The sequence below is a fragment of the Heteronotia binoei genome, chromosome 6 (genome assembly GCF_032191835.1).
Source record: "Heteronotia binoei isolate CCM8104 ecotype False Entrance Well chromosome 6, APGP_CSIRO_Hbin_v1, whole genome shotgun sequence".
In the NCBI taxonomy this organism is placed as follows: domain Eukaryota; kingdom Metazoa; phylum Chordata; class Lepidosauria; order Squamata; family Gekkonidae; genus Heteronotia; species Heteronotia binoei.
The window spans coordinates 107,450,422-107,461,942 of NC_083228.1; the positions used below are offsets into that span (position 1 = coordinate 107,450,422).

Below are 11,521 nucleotides of genomic sequence, written 5' to 3' on the forward strand. Positions count from 1 at the left end.
GACTTGCCTTATTTCCCCATGGTTTGCCTCACTGTTTGCATCAACCAGAGCCAATTATTTGCATGCAGCTTTACTTCCTACTTTTACCTAGTAGCATACTTGAGACTGGATTGCATTGTCCTTCCCATTTTCCAACAGACGACAGCCACACATTCGCAGTTTTCAGCTGTGACAAGCTGGAGCAGGCCTATAGCCAGAAAATTCTCAAGAGCGGCACTGGGAGAACTGGTGCGGCATGACATCACAAAATTAAAAATACAGATCCCAGCAGCTTTCATCCCCCCATGGCTGGGTGAGCAAAAGTGATTCTCCAAGCTCAGCCTACAAAAGACAGCTGTCACTGCAAGCAATGTGGTGCACTGGACTGGGGAGATTTGAGAAGTTTTTAAAAAATGCCAGTGGTTTTGACCAACAGACTAGATCGCAGACAGCAAAAGCTCTACCAACCCAGACTTTGGGTCTTTCTGCACAGCCTCCTGGAGCTGCACTTTGGGTGGAGAGCTCCACGCCAGCCCTGCAAGTGACTGGAGTGGCAGAGCGCTTGCACTTTAGACTGGCCCATAAACAAAGGCTTCACCACTCAGCAGCCACTAGCTGAGACTTCACATTTTCTGGACTTGACAGGGGGAGATAGGATTAGTTCCACCCATCATGGCAGCAGACAGCTGCAAGGAGCAGCCTCGATGAGGCACATGCAGTGGCAGCACCATATCTCATAAACAGTCCTCCTCCTTCAAAAAGGAGACCTCTTTCTCCCTCTGCTCAGGTGGAGAAAGAGTTGCTAGTACTTAACCCTAATCTTGTGGGTGGGGGCTTCTTCTGAAAGCCCCCCTGCTTTCAAGAACAGAAAGTCCCCAACAGCCATCTCAGCTTTCACCACAAGACTGACTGGAAAACATGTTATCTGTGATATAAACTTGTGGGGCATGGTTGTAAATGAAGGAGACATGGCCATGAAATGCCCTGCCATGGCTAAGGGCCTGCGCTGAAGGATATGAAGTCATCATCACCATTCCTATAACAAAGAACTCCTTGCTCAGCTCCACTTCACAAAATTTAAGGAGAAAGGTTCTCCTAAAGCTGGGAGATGAGATGAACAGCTTGACTGGCCACTCTGGCCAAGGTGTTTCATCATTATGATTCCATTTATTGAAAAAGTGATAATACCATACAATATCACCTCCTGAGAAAATGGACCTTAAAGCAGTGAATATTTTGGCATTCGGAAAAGTTGATGTAGACAAAGGTTCTCCCATAGGCAGCCGGATGCAAGCAATTTAGGCTTTGTGAAATTAATTCATTCTTAGCAACTTGTTTATATGTAAGTGCTACTGATGCTCATGACCCTTGCTTGGAGACAACTGCATTGGGAAAAAACAGGACATTCCTGGATGCTGCTTTCTTTTAATCACAGTCATGGCCAAATAAGTCCATTAAGTAGAGAAATCTGAAAACACAAATGTAACACAATCCTACAATTTCCTCCCTTTTGTAAAAAGTAAAAACTTAGAAAAGTGTTTTTTTTTTCAAAAATCTAAAAATGTTTAGTTTGGTGAAAGTTCAGTAAATATTGGATAGCAAGAGATAACTAATGAGCACTCATGTATACTAATACAATATAAGGCATTTCTAACTGCTGTTGTATTCTAAACTTGGTCTATTTTTACCTTGAAAACAGGTATAAAAAAATGAAAAGTCTGAATTGGTTAAAAATGAGCATTTTGGTCTTTATTCATTAAGAATTTCAAAAGCATGCTACTAAAGTAACATTTACTTTGGAGGTGTGTAATTTAGTCTCAGCATGCTGCAAGCTGAAGCCTTTGATGTTAGCCAAAGTTGTTTATGAACTGAAAATCCAATATCTTCCAGCAAAATTCTTAAACATGTTGGGTCTCTTTTTGCTCTCTCTGTGAGTAAAAGTGTGTGTGAGAGAGAGATGAGAGGGAGCTATAGCTGAATAGTTTTTAAGTGTTCAGAATAAAAGGCCCAATCATCTATGCAAACAGATACATTTTCCATTGCAATGAAGTAAGATTTTGAAATGGAAAAGCCTCCAAGTAGTAAATTCATGCTACTTCCGCACTGGCCTTCATCTCTGGAATTTTCACCACTGGTCTACTCTTGAGTCTTCATTGCATGTCACTTCCTTGCAGTCACAGGCACTGGCAAGGAATACTGAAATGTCGGGCTTTTTTTGTAGCAGGAACTTCTTTGCATATTAGGCTGCACCCCCCTGATGTAGCCAATCCTCCAAGAGCTTATAGTAGGACCTGTAAGAAGAGTCCTGTAAGCTCTTGGAGGATTGGCTGCATCAGGAGGGTGTAGCCTAATATGCAAAGGAGTTTCTGCCACAAAAAAAGCCTTGGAAAATGCAGTCTGGTTATGTCACAGAAGAGGAAAGTAAATCTGAAGACTGAAGGGAAGAAGAAGAATGTTAATGTTAACATTTGGATGCAGCTGGAAGCTCTTTTCGAGCATCTGAAGGGCTGTTGTGAGAAGGGGAGAGAGCTGTTCCAGTGGGTGGTAGGATAGGTGAGGATAGGACTCACAATAATGGGTTTAAATTACATATGGGAAGATATTGTAGGAATATTAGGGGGGTGGGACTTTTTAACAATAAGGGCAGTTCAGTGGTGGAATCAGTTGCCCAAAGATGTGGTGAGTAAATATTTCTCTTTGATGGTTTCTCAGTGGAGGCTGGATGACCATTTGTCAGGATGCTTTAGGTTACCTTGCATTGTACAGTGGATCATCAGTAGGCCCCTTCTAACTTTTTAATTCTGTGATTCTAGCTAGCATAGTATCTAGTTTCACCCTAACATTCTTAGTAGAATTTTCCAATTTTTTTGGTCCTCTCATTTTATTATCCAAATGCTAAGCCTAACTGATCATGATTTCTTTCATTTCTCCAAGTCTTGCAAAGATTTCTTCTTTTTTTGCTGTGAACTAGTACAGTGCTCTAGTTGTTTTTTTCTTTAAATATATATTTTATTGTTATTATTGATTGTCCATTTCTCTTACACTCTTCTTCTCATTCCATTTAACATATTTCCCCCCATCCCACCCCCCTTAGTCTATACGTCGTCTTCCAGCCAGGGACAAAGGACTCGAAGCTTCCACTGAATGTCTGCCTTCTTTTCTTCTTTTGCCCACTTCAGGTAGATCAGCCACTTCTCCTTAATCCTTGTTCTTCTTTCCTCCCATGACCCTTCTTGAGTCATTATGGCGGCTATGTCTGACTGAACAAAATCAAAAAGATAATCATACCAAATTCTTTCCTTCCATTTACTTTTATCCTCTAGTTGTTGACCCCCTTGCTCTAGTTGTTGACCCCCTTGTTGTTGTTGTTCAGTCACACAGTTGAGTCCGACTCTTTGCGACCCCATGGACAAAGTCACGCCAGACCCTCCTGCCTCACCTCAAATTCATCAGGTGATCAAAGCTCCCTCTAAGTCTTGCAAACAAAAATTCTACTTCATGAGCTACTGGCATTAAAGTTGTGAGCTACTGCATAAATTAGTTTGCTCTGGGGCCATTTTTCCCGAGCTAGGACAAAAAAGACTCAGCTTAGTGGAAACACTGCTGGTGACTACCTATTATCATTTAGGTGCCAGATAAAGTCAGGTCTAGTCACCTAGGCTTTTAATGTCTAATGGAGCCACTCTAAGCAAAGCTACATCCTTTGAAGTTCACTTGTATATCAGTTACTGCTCTGATATTTGTAAAAACAAGACACATTTTAAAATATGAACCATTCTTGGTGTGGAGGCATTTTTGTTGAGCTAGTTGATAACTCCAACTTTATGCATTTTCTTCTCTCCCACTTCAGTGCCATTTCTGTGACTGTCCCTTCTCCCTCTTCAGTAAACTTCTACCTTTTCATCTGTGTCTATTTCCTTGCTTTCTAAAAATAAGTTTGAACACCAGTGCAGCTATCTATACATGTACAGGGCTGAGTGGGTGGAATCTGTTTTGTGGATCTCCCCAAATTCCTTCTCTCTTCTTCACAATAGCTGCAGCTATGGCAATAGCTGTAAGAAGTGGTAGGTGGGTAAAGTAGCCCAGATATCACCATTGCTGCAGGAAAATGGAAAGGGAAACTTGGCTAAAGAACATTGTGTTGATTAAGTGTTCATCTTGCTCTTTCTGGTCTTTCTTGCCTTCCTAGGCTTAGGTTCTTTGACACCCATTGGTCTATGAAGCTTGGTACTAGGGATGGGCATGAACCTGCTGATGAACTAAAGTTCATCATGAATTTTTGGCCAGTTCATGCTTCACAAAGTGGCGGTCATGAACTGAAGAACTGCCATGAACTTCCAAAAATTTTGATGCAGTTCATGAAGAGCAGAAAGCATGAAAAACATTTCAGAGTATAGGGTGGGATATAAATTATTATTATTGTGGTTATTTGTTTGTTTGTTTATATTCTGCCCATTCCCCCATTGGAGCTCCAATATCATCATCATCATCATCATCATCATCATCTTCTTCTTCTTCTTCTTCTTCTTCTTCTTCTTCTTCTTGAACATATGAAGCTGCCTTCTACTGAATCAGACCCTCGGTCCATCAAAGTCAGTATTGTCTACTCAAACTGGCAGCGGCTCTCCAGGGTCTCAAGCTGAGGTTTTTCACACCTCTTTGCCTGGACCCTTTTTAGTTGGAGATGCCAGGGATTGAACCTGGGACCTTCTGCTTACCAAGCAGATGCTCTACCACTGAGCCACCGTCCCTCCCCTTCTTCTTCTTCTAAAGGCTGTGAGGAGCAGAAAGCAAGGGTTTAAATTTTAAATGACTTATGAACCCATATGAACTAGGTCAATTCATGAACTGACCTCCTAGTTTGTTTGGGTTCATGGCTCAGTTCGTGGTTCAGCCATAAACCACAAACTGAACTGCAAAAAATGTTATTCATGCCCATTTCTACTTGATACTGTCTTTAATGATTAACAATACCTGCCTGATGTCTCAATAAGAGGTCTTTCACATTACCTACTACCTGAACTTTTAAGTGGAGATGTCAAGGACTACTCCTTGGACCTCCTACCTACAAAACAGGTGACATCACTAAACCACAGTTCCTCCCTCTAAACAAGTTTTGCAGGGCCTGTAAGAGAACTCTCCTGCCAGGCTTTTAATTGATCCAGCGGGTGTCCCCTGAAATCATTGTTTCCTCCAGCACCTTACTACCTAGGTGCTTAAGTTATGCTGAATACTATCAGCCTATATGTGGCTTTATGACTTGTTGCCAGTGACATGGATCATGGTTTTGATCTAATTTAATAATTTTGTAATCATGATAGTGTTTAGGTTGGATGAGGTTTATTTAATCTTGCTGTAAAGTTTTTAATGTTGTAAACCACCCTGAGTCCGCTTGCGGGATAGGGTGGGGTATAAATAAAAAAATAAATTAAATTATATTAAACAAAAGGGGGTAGGAAGACACCACAGGGAAACAAACCCAAGGACTCTTACTTACAATTCAGGGCTTTTGCCACCTAAGCTATGTTGTCCTGGGAAGTAATTGCTGCCTAATAGCCTTTGTCCCACCACCCAGGACTGAGATCTTTTAGCTGATATAAAGGGGTGAGGTGGTGGGGACAGAATTCTAATGAAAAGAATCGGAAATCAGCTTTCTCACTAGGTAGAAAAAGAAGTCACAAAATATCACAAGCATTTACATTAGTTTTACCACCGTGCTATGATATTAGACCCTCCCCCGTCATTATGTGGTCTCTCTGGGATGATGTGTCATGCAGTTTAAAGAACTGCATCTGGATAGAAAAAAAACTGAAAATCTGCAGAGAATAAGGATGTCCCTGTGTACCAATAGAAGTGTTTCTATCTGCATTAGAGGCACTCAAGATTCAAACTAATGTCTGTATTGGTAGATAAGTGTTCAGACACTTCCTTCATACATCTATTCAATCAAAAAACATTATATCTAGAGATATGAATTCAGTGCCCATACATGTTCTTTTCCAGTATTTCTCAATGATGCTTTCAAGTATCCAATTTTTTATTTTTAAAATGCTAATTTACTCATATCTAAAACCATTTGTTAATTACAAGTGCTTTACCTAACTTTCATTTACTAGCAACATTCAATCTGACAATTTATAATTAAGTTTCCAGCTAATTCTTTATGGATACTGTTAACATGCTCTTTTAATAAACCCAACACATATACTGTAGGCAAAAGCAGGAGCTCATACCCCATCATTTCAGAAATATAGCTACAAGAGCTGGATGTGTTAATGACACCATTTTTGATTCATGGTCTACAAAGAACCATCTTCACATCAGCAAGCAGTGCTCAGGATAGACATTTAATTTGATAATCATTCTCAGTTTGCTCATTAAAAATGCTGATATGCTCAGCCATTTCCTGTCTAATCTTTTTCCCCCCTCCAATTTAACCGAGATAGTGCAACTTCACTATAATCTTCTCTGCTGCTTGCTTCATCACATCACTGACACTGTTGTCACAGATTGGTAAGTTTTCTGTTATTGAATGTTTTCATGCCATGTGTCATCTGTGAAAAATATGGAAGAATTGTTAACTTCAATCAAACATTTTGCATAATATTTTGCTATCAGGAACTTGTCTGGAAACAAGTTTGCTCTTCTGGAGTTCAGCGATATCACTGCAGGATCTTTTTTGTTTAGACCCAAAGTTTTAAGTTTCTGTAATAGACTGCAAGATGTTTCTGAATATTTGCAGGGGGAAAGCACCCATCTGCTTCTGTGGATTTTATCCATCCTCAGAATGGTTTGCTATTATTTTGCCCTTTTTATTGTTTCTTCCAGATTTCTATTGCAGCGCCTTGTGCTGCTTTTATGCTCTGGCATGTTCTTTTAATGGCTTGTTAATTATTTTGGCTTGTTTTTTTAGTGACATGTTCTAATAGCTTTATTTTGTTTTTTAATGTCCATGTTTCAATGGTTTAATTTTTATTGTTTTAATTGTGAGCTATTTCAAGCAGGTCAGTGAAAAGTTGGCATATGATTGGTCCAGCTTAAAGAAACAAATATCTATTATTGTAGCACTTAAATTCTGCAGGCATCTTTCAAAGTATTGGTCCTGACTAAGAAAGTCCCAAATAGTTTGAGACTTGGATTAACTTTTCCTATGTGAAGTTATTCCTATGTCTACCTTCTCAGTTGTTAAGATCTTGGTTGCCTGGTTCTACATGTCTCCAGCTTCTGGGGTGAGAAGGATGGCCATGAGAATCTTCTCTGGTGATTTGGGAAATGACCTAAAAAGCCAGCATAGCAATAAAAACCAAAACTAAAACCAGCATAAGAATAGCACACAGGTAAATCAATGGAAAGAAATATGAAAAGGGACTGGGTCAAAGACATAAATCTTCACAGTGTCAAAAAGCTGAGTCATCTCAGCTGTGGTGAGAGATACCTAGAGTCAAGTAACCAGCACTTCCTCATAAATGCCATATCAATGTGTAGTTTCTTCTCCTCAGAAATTCAAAGCCAATGTCTGACATTTTTGATATGCAGTCATAAAATACAAAGACCAGAATCCCAAATGCTCTGTGTGCTCATGGATGGGGGAAGGAAATTTCTGATGATCACTAAGCTCCTTTCTCTGCTGCAACCCCACATTCCTGATTGCTCCCAATTCTGGAGAGATCCTTGATCCCCTCCCCCGTGGGGCTGCACTGGAAATGAGGTTGGAAAAGTCCCATAGTATGAACAAAACTCCACAAGTGGTTCTTTAGATTCATGTCAATGTATTTGATATAAGTCAAGTGCTATATAAGAAAAAAATGTATGCAAATGTGTCAAATTATTCACAGAATAATTTGGTACCATATCACTGTTACTTCAGTCCAAATTTTTCAGTCCAAGGCAAATCATTATGACTATGCAAAAGCTCTTAAAAGCAGTATTAATTATAGCCATCTCCAGACACCTCTGCAGTGGCACAAATTGCTACTGAAGTAATGTTCTGATTATCAAAACTGTTTTTCCATAGGTGGTTTGACAAATGGTACTATGATGTTATTTTTCCATCTTAGGCGGGCTAGGCAGCTGGCTCCCTTCCTGGAACGCGACGATCTAGCAACGGTGATCCATGCTACGGTCACCTCGAGGTTGGACTACTGCAATGCCCTCTACATGGGGCTGCCCCTGTGTCGAACCCGGAAATTGCAGCTGGTGCAGAACGCCGCCGCCCGGCTGTTATTGGGGCTCCCAAGGTGGGAGCACATTCAGCCGGGACTTCGGGCGCTGCACTGGCTGCCAATATCCTACCGAGTTCGATACAAGGTGCTGGTTATTACCTTTAAAGCCCTATATGGTCTAGGACCTGCCTACCTGAGGGACCGTCTCTCCCCGCATGTTCCCCAGAGAGCACTGAGATCGGGATCTCAAAATCTTTTGGTTGTCCCCGGGCCAAAGGAGGCCCGCTTGAAGATCACAAGAGACCGGGCCTTCTCTGTAATGGCTCCATTTTGGTGGAACCAGCTGCCGGAGGAGGTAAGGGCCCTGCGGGATCTCACCCAATTCCGCAGGGCCTGTAAGACAGTCCTCTTCCGGCTGGCCCACAACTAACGGCCCTGTATACCGACTACCGAATGCTGTATATTGTATACTGAATTTTTACCTGAAGCTGAATGGAGTGTAGCTTTACGACTGCTGGCTGTTTTAATTATGTATAGTTATAACAAATGTTTTATTTTAATTATATATTGTGAATTGTTAATTTAAAGTGTAATTTTATACTTTTATGTTAGTTTTATATATGTTGTAAGCCGCCCTGAGCCACTCGATGGGAAGGGCGGGATATAAATCCCAGATAAATAAATAAATAAATAAATAAATAAAATTTGTGAAATGGATTAATGTAGGTTCCCAAATATGTTGCAGTTATATGTTGTATACTGTAAGATGTACAGAAGCTGAAATATAGATCTGGCTTAGCAATTTTATATATTTTTATTTGCAAGCATTATCCAGCAATATTCAGTACTTCGAAGTCCTGTTGATCTCAGCTAAATGGAATTATTAGCACCATTTCAATGTATGTTTATCCAGCTCTTAACAGTCAATTCTCCTAAAAAAAAAAAAAGGCAAGTCAGGTTTGACTTAACTGCTGAAATGTAATGCTTGCAGTTAGACCTTATTGGATGTTGTAGCTTGGACCATTGGTGCTGTGGAATCAGCATTTTCTGTTTTATCCTTTCTCCAACTCTGGATTTGAAAATAAAATGATCTTTATAAGAACTCCATACAACAACAACAATGCATGCACACAAAAGCTTACATTCTGAATAAAACTTTTGTTGATCTTCACTTGATCTTAGCCAAAAGGCCAAGAAGCGATCTTAAAGGTGCTACTGGACTCCAACATAAGATCATGTTCATGTTCCTTCAAAGAAATATAACTGTCTTTATTTGCCTCCTAAGGATTGGGTGGAGGGGCAGATGCAAATCCCTTGGGAGGTTGTTATATAATTGCAGGGTGGCCACAGAAAAGTCTGCTTCTTGTGTATCTACCAAATGAGCATCAGGAGGTCATCTCCCTGTGATCTTAAATCAATTGCAGGAACATATGGGAAAAGATGATCCTTCAGATACCACAGTCTCAAGACATATAGGGCTTTAAAGGACAAAACCAACACCTTGAATTGGGCTCAGGAGTAGATCAGTAGCCAGTGTAATTGCTGAAGTGTTCAGGGATCTATGCTTTGGCTAGCTGGCCCCATTTAGCAATCTAGTCACAGCATTCTGCACTAGCTGTAGCTTCCAAACACTCTTCAAGGATAACACCAAGCAGAGCACATTGCAGTAGTCCAGTTTAGATGTAACTAAAGCATGGATCACTGTGGATGAAGTTGATGCACCAGTGGGAATAGGACAAATGCACTCCAAGCTACAGTAGGCACCTGGTTTTGTAAGGTAACCGCTGTGTCAAGCAGCATTCTTGGCTTTTCAAGAGACATATAACCCCATCCAAGACAGAGGAGATCTGTCTCTGGCCTGCCTTTCTACTAAGCCAGAGAATCTCTATCTTGTCAGGATTAAGTTTTAGCTTGTTCACCCTCATCCAGCCTATTACTGATTCCAAGCACTGGTTCAAAACATCAACAGCATCCTTGGAATTAGGTGGAGAAGAAAGGTAGAGCTGGATATCATTTACATATTGGTGACATCACATTCTATACCTCCTGAAGACCCTTCCCAGTGGCTTCATATAGATATTAAGTAGCATGGGGGATAATGGCCATGGGACACAACAGGAATCCCCCAACACTTTCTAACACACCCCGCCCCGGACTTTAAACACCATAATGTGGTGTCCCTTAGCCCCAGTGCTGAGAGGCAGTTCAGTAGGACGCTATGGTCAATAGTATCAAAGGCCACTGAGAGATCCTGCAGAACTAGCAGGATCATATCCCCCACAACTAGTTCTCAGTAGGGATCATAAACTAAGGCAACCAAAGCACTCTCTGTTCCAAATTCTGGCCTGAAGCAGAAAATCAGTCTCTTCCAGGAACCCCTGGAGCTGAGACCTTAACTACAAACATGTTCTGCACACTAAAATCCTGCTACAGCAACTGGTGCACGTGGTTCCACAAACAAGACAATCAGCACTACTGGAAAGGGGGATTCATCCTAGCTGCTCTGACTCTCTGGATAAGTGATTCTAAGGATATGCATGATGGCTGCTGATAGAGACTTTTTAACTGTATTTGCAATCTTTGGACCCAAGTCTTAATCTGAAGTACAGAAGTACAGCCCCTAAGATATATTCTGGTATTTTTTAAAGTAAGCAGGAAAGATTTATAAAAGTAAGCACTCCATGTATTTATTTGAACAATACAATTGGCAAGTACAGAACACATGTTTACTGAGTCCAATGTACCTTTGATGGTTTATTTCTGTAACACTTGGCAGACATGTTCTTCCTGAGTGCTGGCAAGATTCATTGGACTGGAAAATAAATAACCATACATCTTTCCGCCAATTTCTCTTAAAGTTAAAACAAGCATTAAAAATTATTCCTCTTCTTACACTAATTGACTTTTCACTGCGTTATATAATCTGAACTAATGATCAAATGTTATATGAAGCAACTTAAATTTCCTATTGATTCAAGGCTAATTCCCATGGTCCTCTTAGCCCACAGCAAATGCTAAATACCAAGCTGGTTGTGTGGAAGCTGACACTAAATTTGGAACAAACCAGGTTTAGATGCCCAAATGTAATTGTCCAGAGTGCTGTGCTTGCACTAACTGGGCGCCCAAATATTACCCATGCAAATTGCAGTGGTTGTTGCAGCTAAACACTAGCTTAGCCCTAACGTTATGGCAGACAACAACAAACATCTGTCCATTTTATGAAGATTCTCTACAGAGCATTTGGTGTTTGTCATGATTTGCAAGAAAAAAGATCATAGAATCAAAAAGTTGGAAGGCACATCCATTTCAACATCTTGCACTAGGATGACCTAAAGCACCCATGACCAGGGCTTTTTTTTAATCAGAAACACACAGGAATG

General features: G+C 40.6%; 1 pseudogene; it reads right to left on the reverse strand.

Annotated features, from left to right (window-relative positions):
* Positions 1 to 9,205: 9,205 nt before the first annotated feature.
* On the reverse strand, positions 9,206 to 9,343 carry LOC132574523 (U2 spliceosomal RNA; annotated as a pseudogene).
* Positions 9,344 to 11,521: the final 2,178 nt, after the last annotated feature.